Source organism: Macaca thibetana, chromosome 8 (assembly GCF_024542745.1).
Source record: "Macaca thibetana thibetana isolate TM-01 chromosome 8, ASM2454274v1, whole genome shotgun sequence".
Taxonomy (NCBI): Eukaryota; Metazoa; Chordata; class Mammalia; order Primates; family Cercopithecidae; genus Macaca; species Macaca thibetana.
In genome coordinates this window covers 124,432,069-124,444,521 of record NC_065585.1, presented here as the reverse complement: position 1 = coordinate 124,444,521, position 12,453 = coordinate 124,432,069, and the positions used below count along the sequence as shown (strand labels likewise).

General features: G+C 39.7%; 1 long non-coding RNA gene across 1 annotated transcript; it reads right to left on the bottom strand.

Annotated features, from left to right (window-relative positions):
• Nucleotides 1-247: 247 nt before the first annotated feature.
• LOC126961456 (uncharacterized) lies at nucleotides 248-7,492 on the bottom strand. The gene is made up of 3 exons (XR_007728303.1): nucleotides 7,149-7,492; nucleotides 2,880-3,094; nucleotides 248-470 (listed from the first exon to the last, which is right to left on the bottom strand). It is a non-coding gene; the product is annotated as an uncharacterized LOC126961456 (long non-coding RNA).
• Nucleotides 7,493-12,453: the final 4,961 nt, after the last annotated feature.

Genomic DNA, 12,453 nt, shown 5'->3' with positions numbered 1-12,453 from the left:
GCCGTCGGCATCCTAGGCAAGGGAGGGCTCTGGTTATAACTCACAAGCAGGCCTCATCGTGTTTGTCTCTGCTGATTTTTTTGTTGAAACTAAGAACAGAGGGAGTTAAAACAAAACAAAAACAGGTTCTCACGGGACCAGCGTGGACACAACAGCCCGAGAGGGTGAAAGCAAAATGCGGCCGATTCAAACATACACCAAAAAATATAATAATTCTACAAGACAAACTTATAAAATTATCCATAATGATTGGCAAGTGTAGTTGGCTTATGGCTATTACCCTAACTTTGTCTCCTTAATGACAAATTTGGCAATACAGACTTTTGGGACTTGGTGCAACCAATGAACTTTAGATTGCATTACACTTTATACCGAATGTATTATTCAGTTTTTCGTTATCAGAATAACAATCTTGGTGGTGGCTGTTCCTGAAAGCTTTTCTTTTGCAGTTCCCCTTTGCTTGGCTTATTCTGTAAAGAAAATGAAAGATAATCACTCTGTGAGACATTTGGGTGCTTGTAAAACTATGGGAAATGCAACAGTCTTTTGTTCTGATAAAGCAAGCACATTACTATTCCAGGAGTCCAGGCTTCCACTGATGAAGCTCATTGTATAACTCCCATACCCATTTTGAAATACCTTTTTGACAAGTATTGCTGTTCATTGTTCTTATAATTATAACAATATTTTAGTTGTTGAGGGTCCACCCCAACAGATTGGCAATATAATAGAATGTGCCTTTTTGGGATTTCATCATCATTTAAGAATAGATTTTGAGAAAGAAAAGAAAAAGGAAGGAAGGGAGGGAGGGAAGGAAGGAAGGAAGAAGGAAGGGAGGGAGGGAGGGAGGAAGGGAAAGAGAGAGAAGGAAGGGAAAGAGCATACCATAGGCTCATGCCTGTAACCCCAGCACTTTGGGAGGCCAAGGCGGGCAGATCACTTGAGGTCAGGAGTTCGAGACCAGCCTGGCCAATATAGTGAAACTCCGTCTCTACTAAAAATACAAAAATTAGCCGGGCATGTTGGCGGTCGCCTGTAATTCCAGCTACTTGGGAGGCTGAGGCACGAGGATCACTTGAACCCGGGAGGCAGAATTTGCAGGGAACAAAGATCATACCATTGCACTCCAGCCTGGGTGGCAGAGTGAGACTCCATCTCAATTAAAAAAAAAAAAAAGGATACCACATAAGAGTTTATACCAAGTATTAGCATATATCTTCAACTCAGAGAGAAAAATCTATGTCTACTGTCTTCAAACTGCTTGATGAGGGTTTCTGGTTGTTCAAAGAGGGAGTCTCAGAACTATCATTTAACAGGGGTGTCAAATCCTGGATGAAGAGGGAATACCTGTATTTTCCAAAGTGGTGTGAAACCAACGGCTTGTGCAGGGCTAAGAATACCGTGCCTGGCATTCAGAAATTCTGCAGATACTGACAACAAACCCGGCTGAGAATGTGTAAGATATTACTACAGATCTTGCATGAATTGCTTTTGTAGGCATTGAAGATGCTATAAGACCCAAGGCATAAGTTTCCTGTGGCTGCTTCAACAAAACTCTACAACCTGAGTAGCTTGAAACAACAGCAATGTATTTTTATCCAGTTCTAGAGCCCAGAGGTCCCAGAGGCCATTTTCCCTCTGAAGGCTCTAGGAAAAAATTCTTCCTTGCTTTTCTCAGAGATTCTCATGGTTGCTGGCAAACTTTTGGCATTCCTTGACTTGGAACTTCTGTCTTCATATGGCCGTCTGTCTTCTGTATGTCTGTGTCCAAATTTCTCTCTTTTTTTAAGGACAGCAGTTTACTGGATTAGGGCCCCCCTAGTCTAATGTGACTTCATCTTGATTACATTTACAAAGACCTTATTCCAAATAAGGTCATGTTCACAGGAACCAGAGTTTGGACTTGAACACATCTTTTTGGGAGACCTATTTCAACCCTCAACACCTGAGGTACCAAATGCAGTTTCGTAATGCCAGCATATTAGATTCACTGCGTGTGTGATTCTAGCGACAATCTCCACATTGTAAGGGCTGTTGCCCTGAAATACAGCATTGTAAAGGTTCCAAAGGTTACCCATGTTTAGAGGGTACAGATTTCAAGAAACTAATGCATAAAAATGAAAATCAAGAACTTGAAAAAAAAAAAAAAAAACCAAAGGCTCAAAAACAAGGGATGATCAAAATTTCATGTACTTGCAAGATCCAGCTGGTGATGGTGAATTTTCTGTGTTAATTTGACGGGGCTGAGGGATGCCCAGCTAACTGGTAGAAACATTGTTTCTGGGTATGTCTTTGGAGCTGTTTCTGGAGGGACTGTTAGCATTTAAATCAGTAGACTAAAGAAGATTACCCCCACTCAATCTTTTGAGGCCCCAAATAGAACTAAGGGCCAGAGGAAGGGTGAATACATTCTCCCTGTTTCATCCGGGACATCTGTATTCTAATGCCCTGAGACATCAGCACTTCTCGGGCCTTCTTGGACTAGGAATTATATCAGCAGCTCTCCTGGTTCTCAGATCTTCAGACTCAGACTGAATTACACTGCCAGCTCTTGTGGTTCTCCAACATGCAGAAGGCCAATTGTGGGACTTAGCACCCTTCATAATCACATGAGCCAATTCCTATAATAAATCTCCTCCTATATAACCTGTTGCTACTATTTCTCTAGAGAACCCCGACTGGTACACTGGCCTTACTGTTAAATATAATATTACTCAGTAAAAATGTGTAATGAATAAAGTTTCAAGACAGAGGCAAATTGTAACAGTTACTCGTGATGGTCCTAATGATGGCCCAGTGTTAAAGACAGCAAATGTTGGATCTGCAATGGAATTAACAGAAACAAATATAGCTAAAGAAGTTTCCGATATCATTCTTACCCATGACAACCTTGAAAGTATTGTTAAAGCTGTCATATGAGGTAGAAATGTTTATGACAGCATCTTCACATTCCTTCCATTTCACTTGGCTTTGGGTGTCACACTTGTGGCCTTCACAGCTGCGTGTGTTGTTGTCCAGGATTCTCCTTCTAAAGCTGGTCATACCCTTCTGGTGAATCTCATAATGGATGCTTTTGCTTCCTTCGCTCTGGCAACTGAAAAGACCATGGTGTCACTTTTGCTTTGTAAACCTTATGGTAGGAAAAAAATCTTTCCTGTTCATTTATAAAATTGGTATATAACAATTTTATATACAGTGTATAGTTACTTTTGGTCTTATGTTTGTTAATAAACTCCTTTTTGACAGTGGAAGAAATACCATCCGACATGCTCTTCCTTCTCTCCTTCTACCTATTTTGTAATGATATATTTATAATTTAGTACTTCTGTTAGATGCAACTTTTTTTAAACTTTTTTTTTTTTTTGAGACGGAGTTTCACTATTGTCGCCCAGGCTGGAGGGCAGTGGCATGATCTTGGCTCACTGCAACCTTGCCTTCCAGGTTCAAGTGATTCTCCTGCCTCAGCCTCCTGAGTAGCTGGGATTACAGGTGCCCACCACCATGGCTGGCTAATTTTTTGTATTTTTAATTGAGACAGGGTGTTGCCATGTTGGGCAGGCTGGTCTCAAACTCCTGACCTCAGGTAATCCGCCTGTCTTGGCCTCCCAAAGTGCTGGGATTACAGGCATGAGCCACTACACCCGGCCAACTTTTTAATGAAATTAATGCCAGGAAGCTTCGTTGCAAAACAAACATATTTGAGAGACTTTTCAGTAATATCTTTTGTCTAATGGTCAGGGGAACATTTGCTGTATCATGTGGTATGGTGCAATATTGGAGACAAGTGTTCCACTGTACAAATCTTAGTCCAGACATGTGGCCATGGTGCATTTTCCAAGGAGTATGAGTGTTACTGGGGGTTCAGCTCTTAACTACAGTTCCCAATAACTGTATGGAGCCCTTCATAAGACTTTCACTGGGGGGAAAGATTTTCTAAGATTTTTACTGAATTTACTAAAGATACGTGAGCGTCAGAATTAAAAATGCAAAGCAAAGGTCCTTTTTGGGTGCTGTGCTGAGGTAGAATCAGAGATCCAGTTAGAAAGACAGAAGCATGGCTGGGCACAGTGGCTCACACCTGTAGTCTCAGCTACTCTGGAGGCCGAGGCAGGAGAATCGCTTGAACCCGGGAGGCAGAGGTTGCGGTGAGCTGAGATCGCGCCACTGCACTTCAGCCTGGGCAACAGAGTGAATCTCCATTTCAAAAGAAAAAAAAAAAAGAGAAAGATAAAAGCATGTTATTTCTCCCATTCATTCACTGTCTTTATCAGGTCACCCAGTATAAGGAAAGGAACCCGTTCCAAATTTACACACGTTTTATCTTAAATACTTAAAATATCCTAATATCCCTTAAATAATTTCATTTTATCCTTTTCCTAAAATCTTAGATTTTGTTTTTATAATAAATGCATGAACTGAGTTGTCATCACTGCTACTTTTAAAAGCTGTTTTTTGGAAGTGAGGGATACACAGAGACCTGTATTTAGATAGAAGGATAATGTGAGAATTCCTTATAACTAAAGCATGGACAAGAGACAAATATTCTGTCGTATTTCCTTTCATCTTTTAGCAGAAGTGCAAGAACAAAATTATGAATAAGTTAATATATTAATATTTGCTATTAATAAAAATCAACTATCTACATTACACGAGACAAAGGCATGTTTAAAAGGCCAAGTACCTTATTGAAACTGTTGATATTATATAGTGTAGATAAAGGATACATGTTATTATAAAAACACAGGCAAGTTAGTTGCTTCTAAAAAATACAGGCAGCTATGGTCCAATGTAATGGCTTTTGAATTAAATTGTTCTTTAAGTACAGATACCCTTCATGATTACTAAAAGGAAAAGGAGAGAAAATCCGAACCATATTTTCTCTGTTGCCTGGCCAAGCTACCATTGTAACTGGGTCCTTGCAGTGCATCTGAAATATAACAAGGGCTCCATTAGCCAGGCGTGTTGGTGGTAGCCTGTAATTCCAGCTGCTTGGGAGGCTGAGGCATGAGGATCACTTGAACCCGGGAGGCAGAGTTTGCAGGGAACAAAGATCATGCCACTGCACTCCAGCCTGGGTGGCAAAGTGAGACTCCATCTCAATAAAAAAATAAAAAAATAAAAAAAAAAGCGTACCACGTAAGAGTGTATACCAAGTATTAGCATATATCTTCAACTCAGAGAGAAAAATCTGTGTCTACTGTCTTCAAACTGCCTGATGAGGGTTTCTGGTTGTTCAAAGAGGGAGTCTCAGAACTATCATTTAACAGGGGTGTCAAATCCTGGATGAAGAGGGAATACCTGTATTTTCCAAGGAAATACAGGAACTCCTAGTCTTAGTATTCCTAAGACTTCCTAGTCTTAAGGAAAATGAACCATAAGACTAGGGAAAAGTGAGGTAAGCAATGGACTTTTTGCTTGTGTGACAATTTTTTTTTTGAGGGGGGGAAGCAGAGTCTCGCTCTGTTGCCCAGTCTGGAGTGCATTAGCATGATCTTGGCTCACTGCAACCTTGGCCTCCCAGGTTCAAGTGATTCTCATGCCTCAGCCTCCTGAGTACCTGGAATGACAGGCGTGCACCACCGTGCCCAGTCAATTTTTGTTTTTGCTTTTTTTTTTTTTTTTTTTTAAGTAGAGATCAGGTTTCACCATGTTGGCCAGGCTGGTCTTGAACTCCTGGCCTCAAGTAATCCACCTGCCTCGGTCCCCCAAAGTGCTGGGATTACAGGCGTGAGCCACCACACCTGGTCTTGTGTGACCAATTGAATAATTGGAATGTGAGTCATCTTCTGTTTGGACACTTTTGCCTTAAAGATTTAGCTTTAAGGTTACATTTGGGAGATTTCATGTTTGGGTTTGTCACTAAACTCTACAAATTTTGCTCTTAATTATCCATTATGGGGAACAATAGACTCTATCCCTTTCCATATTTCTGTTTAATTGTTCTGCATACCAAGCTTGAAATGATTTCACAATATAAGGTCTACTACACATACACAATGAGCCAGGGAATTTGGCCCTGTAGTGTGTTTACCTCTTTGTCTATAGATTCTTTCAATAAATCAGGCATTTGTTTGAAAGCTCCAGTGTGAACAGCACTGTTCGGAAGATTTTAGAGTGGTAGGGAGAATAGAGACATGCTCTCCGTCTTACAGCAAATTTTTGAGTGGTAAACTTCATAAAGCATGAATATACTTAAATAGATGCTTATTTTACTTACTGGAGAACCCACTAACTTCCGAATTTACGGTTAGTGACTTCACATGCACCAGAGAACCCCATAAGAATTCAGGCTTCCCAAAGTTTAAAAAGCTTCTTATTCACTTCTGATTTTTTTTTTCTTTTGTTTGTCAGTTACAACAAGCCTCAGACTTTTACTAATGGATATTGCTATTTTCTAACAAGGAGGGAATCTCTTTTCATGACCACAGTTGCAATTTGTATTTATGAGGACATAATGACAAGAACCATCTAAACATGTCTAGTAATCTGATGAGCCAAAACCCCAAGATTCTTAAGAAAATGCTTACTTTTATTCTAATGTAAAAGTTAGAAACACGTCTTTTCTGAATTATTTGAATGCCTGATAAAAGAATCAATGGATTAAAAAAATTCATTTGCTGCTTTCTTTGATTAATACATTTAAAATAATCAGTGATTTTTTAAAAAACCAATGCTGTAATAGAGCTTATATTTGAAAGTTTTGGAGAATTGTTATGTCTCAGATATCATACAATGGGATATGCTTTAATTTATGGGGAAATTATATCCAAGAGTGATTATTATTTATTTCTGGTTTCTAAACAACGTTTGCTACTTTTTTTTGAATTATGATGCAATAATTGACTTACGAAACGTATTTTTATCAAACTTTGCATGATATCAGGGCTGTTAACGTTCTGGAAAAGAAAGTGATATTAACAGTAATGATGCTTCTTAATTTCCTCCTTGTGTCCAAAGAGGTTGCTAACAGGACATCCTCCTGAGGAGGAAGGAAGGACTTCTCATTCTGACTCAGTGATTATTCATTTCTTTCTCTAAACAATCCAGAGTCAGCTTTGAAAGGAGAATTCCTTTCTGGCCACAGCCCTGTGGAGCTGGGATGTTAGCCTGTTAAGTTCATAGCTCATTTGTCCATACGCTTTCCTCACCTTCCAGGTGCAGGAATTAAATCTCCAGGCCTGGGAATAACTCGGAGGAACTAGTTTCAGGGCAGAAGAATCTCAGCTGGTGCTAAAAGCAGTCATGTGGCTCCAATCCACATGGCGGCAGTCTTCGTGGTCACAAAGAGAATGGGGCTGTCCTCTTTTCCTCCACTCTTTTCTAGGACTGCTTTTCTCTTTCAGGATTGCCTCAGGTGATGATTTAAATCTAATTTATTTGACTAGTATGTGTCTGTCTTGGGGAGAGGACTTGGTTCAACAGGCCTTGATGCAGAATCTGTTAATCCTTCCTTGCCCCTGACTCATCCCCTCCAATCTTCTGGGGAAGCTCTGCTGGTTGCCATTGGCAAAAGAACTTGCTTGCATCACAATTAGTACTCTATAGCCAAGTCTTTGCCAATAGAGTTAAGGGATCAAAAAAAGTGAACTCCAGAAACACCAAGGATAGTACTAGTGGGTTTTCTGACAAATGGGATATAACTTGCTTAGTGACCTCATCCCACCTCATTTCTTTTATGTTCCCCATTATTAGAATAATCGTCCTCCATAAGTGCTTTTCCATACCTGTTTTCCAAAAACTATCAGTGGATCGTATTTGCTATGAGATTAAATGTAACTGTTACTTGGCTTTTAAAGCCTTTCAAAATCCAGCTCCACCATGTCTTTCTAAATTCACTTCCTAAAGCTCCAGAATCCTGAGTAAATTCTCATTTCAATTGGAATCATTTCCATAAATATTCATTGAGCACCTAGTTGATCCCAGACACTGCTATGTACTAGGAGTAAATAAGACAAAGTCCCTGCACTATAGGAGTTCATGACACATCAGAAGAATTAACACAAATGTAGCTATAATAATAATAATAACGATCATTAACTTTTTTAGCCCATTCATATAGTCCAGGCACCGTTCTAAGCATTTTATATCAATGCATTTAATCCTCACAACACACCTATTAGATAGTATCATAAGTATCCTCATTTTATAGCTGAACCACAGAGGTTGTTTTCTAAGATCACACAGTTAATAAATCAGTAACGGAATCCAGACAATCTGGCTACAGAACCTACTTCCTTAACCACCATTTTATATAGATATTGTGAAGAGAGCTGTACTGGAAATGGAACAAAGTCTACAGGAACAGAAAGGATGCAATTCATTCAGCTTGGGGACATGGGAAACGGTGTCACAGAGACAATCTTGCTCTATTCCTTATTTATATATACTCCTACCTCTTGGAAAGGAATCAGGACAGCTCACACTCGGAGAAGTATGCATTAAAGTAATGATAAAAGAGAAATAAGGAGTCAGGCCCAGGGAAAATGTAAATATTGTAAGAAAATCAAAACCAGAGGAAAAGTAAATTTCTTCTTAAAGGAATAGCTTAGTTGGCCAGGCGCAGTGGCGCATGTCTGTAATCCCAGCACTTTGGGAGGCTGAAGTGGATGGAACACGAGGTCAGGAGCTCAAGACCAGCCTGGCCAAAACGGTGAAACCCCCTCTCTACTAAAAATACAAAAATTAGCTGGGCGTGATGGTGGGCGCCTGTAATCCCAGCTACTCAGGAGGCTGAGGAAGAGAATTGCCTGAACCCGGGAAGCGGAGGTTGCAGTGAGCCGAGATCACACCACTGCACTCCAGGCTGGGCAACTGAGCAAGACTGCAACTCAAAAAAAAAAGAATAGCTTAGTTACACCATTACACCATGCTTTAGCATCTAATTTTGCTATGAACTTTCTGGTAGTCAAAGAGAAAAGCAAGTCAAGCTCAATTGCATGTTTATTGTCATAAAGGAAAAAGCAAACCAGTTTATCACAGAAGAAAACAAGCCTTCCTTAGAAGTATGTTCTAAAATAAAATTTTCAAGAGGGAGTTGTTACTGAGAACTGTAGTAGAAACCATGTCCCCTACAATTGTAACAAAATCTATTATTTTGTTACAATTATTTTCCTGTAACAAAATAATAGAAAAATTGATATGGCAGTTTCTTAAAACATTTGTTGATAAAAGCCAAGTATATTGCATTAATGTAATTTAGCAAAGATGATTCCATTAAGGATACTACTGTCTGAATTCAGAATCTTCCAGTGGTAGGACTTGGAGCTAAGTTTAGAAAAATCAGGATTTTTCTAGGCTTAGAAGCAGGGTGAAGGCATGCAAGGAGAAAAACAATATGATGTACAGTTTAGTGTGATTTCCCTGGTACATATTTGTGAGGAGGGAGGAATGGAGGCAAAGTCAGTCGGTGAACAAACTTTTATTGAGTGCCTCCTATGTGTCAGATCCTGTGCAGGCTTCTGGAATATGAGAATGACTAGGACAAAGTCCCCACCCTCAAAGAAATTACGTTCAAGTGTGTAGGTATAGGGAAGGGATGGAAACTAGAAGAATAAACCTGGGAACAAATAAGTAAGTAATTTCACATGAGTGTTGATCATTATGAGGAAGAAAACAGGGTAAAGTAAAGAACCTGGGGTGGAGGACTGCTTAAGCTGGGACCTTCAGGAGAAAGCCTCATAAATACTTGCTGAAGAAGCACTTTTTCAGACAGAAAAGGTAGCAAATTTTAAGGCAGAAAACGAGACAGATTTTCTTCTAAGAATAATGAAAGCCAAAGGAGGATTTTAAGCAGGAAGTTGACAATGTGATTTACATTTTTATTTTTTATTTTTTTTGGGACAGAGTCTCGCTCTGTCACCCAGGCTGGAGTGCAGTGGTGCAATCTCGGTTCACTGCAACCTTCACCTCCTGGGTTCAAGTGATTCTCCCGCCTCGGCCTCCCGAGTAACTGGGTTTACAGACGCCCGCAACCAGACCCAGCTAATTTATTTGGTATTTTAAGTAGAGACCGGATTTCACCATGTTGGCCAGCCTGGTCTCGAACTCCTAACCTCAGGTGATTCACCCACCTCAGCCTCCCCAAGTGCTGGCATGAGGCACCACTTAAATTTTTAAAAGCTCACTCTGGCTGAGATGTGGAAGATGGAGCAGATGCATATTGAGAGAGAAAAATGGTGGCAGAAATGCCAGTTGGGCGGCTGCTTGGAGAGACCAGGGGACATAATGGCAGCTTGGACTAGGGTTGTACATATTTTGGAAATAAAACAAATGTGGGGTATGAATGAGAGACTTTTGTATCAGGAAAGAAAGAAGAGTAAGTGGATCAAGTTACAAGTAGGTTACTGGGTTTGGTGATAAGGAAATTGATTAGTTGTCATTTGTGTCTATTTTTAACATAATGCATGAGGCAAAACTATCACCTAATAATGATGGAAAGAGTAGATGATAGAGGTTTAATCAAGGATGATGCATAGTTGTGTTGTCAAAGCAAGTAGGTGAGATGTGCCCTTTTCTTTCTCTTTTTTTTTTTAAATTATACTTTAAGTTCTAAGGTACATGTGCACAATATGCAGGTTTGTTACATATGTATACACAGGCCATGTTGGTGTGCTGCACCCATTAACTCATCATTTACATTAGGTATATCTCCTAATGCTATCCTTCCCCTCTCCCCACACCCCACGACAGGCCCCGGTGTGTGAGGTTCCCTGCCCTGTGTCCAAGTGTTCCCATTGTTCAATTCCCGCCTATGAGTGAGAACATGCAGTGTTTGGTTGTTTTGTCCTTGTGATAGTTTGCTGAGAATGATGGTTTCCAGCTTCATTCATGTCCCTATAAAGGACATGAACTCATCCTTTTTTATGGCTGCATAGTATTCCATGGTGTATATGTGCCACATTTTCTTAATCCAGTCTATCATTGATGGACATTTGGGTTGGTTCCAAGTCTTTGCTGTTGTGAATAGTGCCGCAATAAACATATGTGTGCATGTATCTTTATAGCAGCATGATTTATAATCCTTTGGGTATATACCCAGTAATGGGATGGCTGGGTCAAATGGTATTTCTAGTTCTAGACCCTTGAGGAATCGCCACACTGTCTTCCACAATGGTTGAACTAGTTTCCAGTCCCACCAACAGTGTAAAAGTGTTCCTATTTCTCCACATCCTCTCCAGTACCCGTTGTTTCCTGACTTTTTAATGATTGCCATTTTAACTGGTGAGAGATGGTATCTCATTGCGGTCTTGATTTAGATTTCTCTGATGGCCAGAGATGATGAGCATTTTTTCATGTGTCTGTTGCCTGCATAAAAACCTTCTTTTGAGAAGTGTCTGTTCATATCCTTTGCCCACTTTTTGATGGGGTTGTTTTTTTCTTGTAAATTTGTTTGAGTTCTTTGTAGATTCTGGATATTAGCTCTTTGTCAGATGAGTAGATTGCAAAAATTTTCTCCCATTCTGTAGGTTGACTGTTCATTCTGATGGTAGTTTCTTTTGCTGTGCTGAAACTCTTTAGTTTAATTAGATCCCATTTGTCAATTTTGGTTTTTGTTGCCATTGCTTTTGGTGTTTTAGACATGAAGTCCTTGCCCATGCCTATGTCCTGAATGGTATTGCCTAGGTTTTCTTCTAGGATTTTTATGGTTTTAGGTCTAACATTTAAGTCTTTAATCCATCTTGAATTAATTTTTGTATAAGGTATAAGGAAGGGGTTCAGTTTCAGCTTTGTATATATGGCTAGCCAGTTTTCCCAGCACCATTTATTAAATATGGTATCCTTTCCCCATTTGTTGTTTTTGTTAGCTTTGTCAAAGACCAGATGGTTGTAGATGGGTAGTATTATTTCTGAGGGCTCTGTTCTGTTCCATTGGTCTATAGCTCTGTTTTAGTACCAGTACCATGCTGTTTTGGTTACTGTATCCTTGTAGTATAGTTTGAAGTCAGGTAGCATGATGCCTCTAGCTTTGTTCTTTTGGCTTAGGATTGTCTTGGCAATGCAGGCTCTTTTTTGGTTCCATGTGAACTTTAAAGTAGATTTTCCAATTCTGTGAAGAAAGTCATTCCTAGCTTGATGGGGATGGCATTGAATCTATAAATTAACTTTGGGCAGTATGGCCATTTTCATGATATTGATTCTTCCTATCCATGAACATGGAATGTTCTTCCATTTGTTTGTGTCCTTTTTTATTTCGTTGAGCAGTGGTTTGTAGTTCTCCTTGAAGAGGTCCTTCACATCCCTTGTAAGTTGGATTCCTAGGTATTTTATTCCCTTTGCAGCAATTGTGAATGGGAGTTCACTCATGATTTGGCTCTCTGTTTGTCTGTTATTGGTGTATAAGAATGCTTGTGATTTTTGTACATCGATTTTGTATCCTGAAATTTTGCTGAGGTTGCTTATCAGCTTAAGGAGATTTTGGGCTGAGACAAGGGGATTTTCTAAATATACAATCAT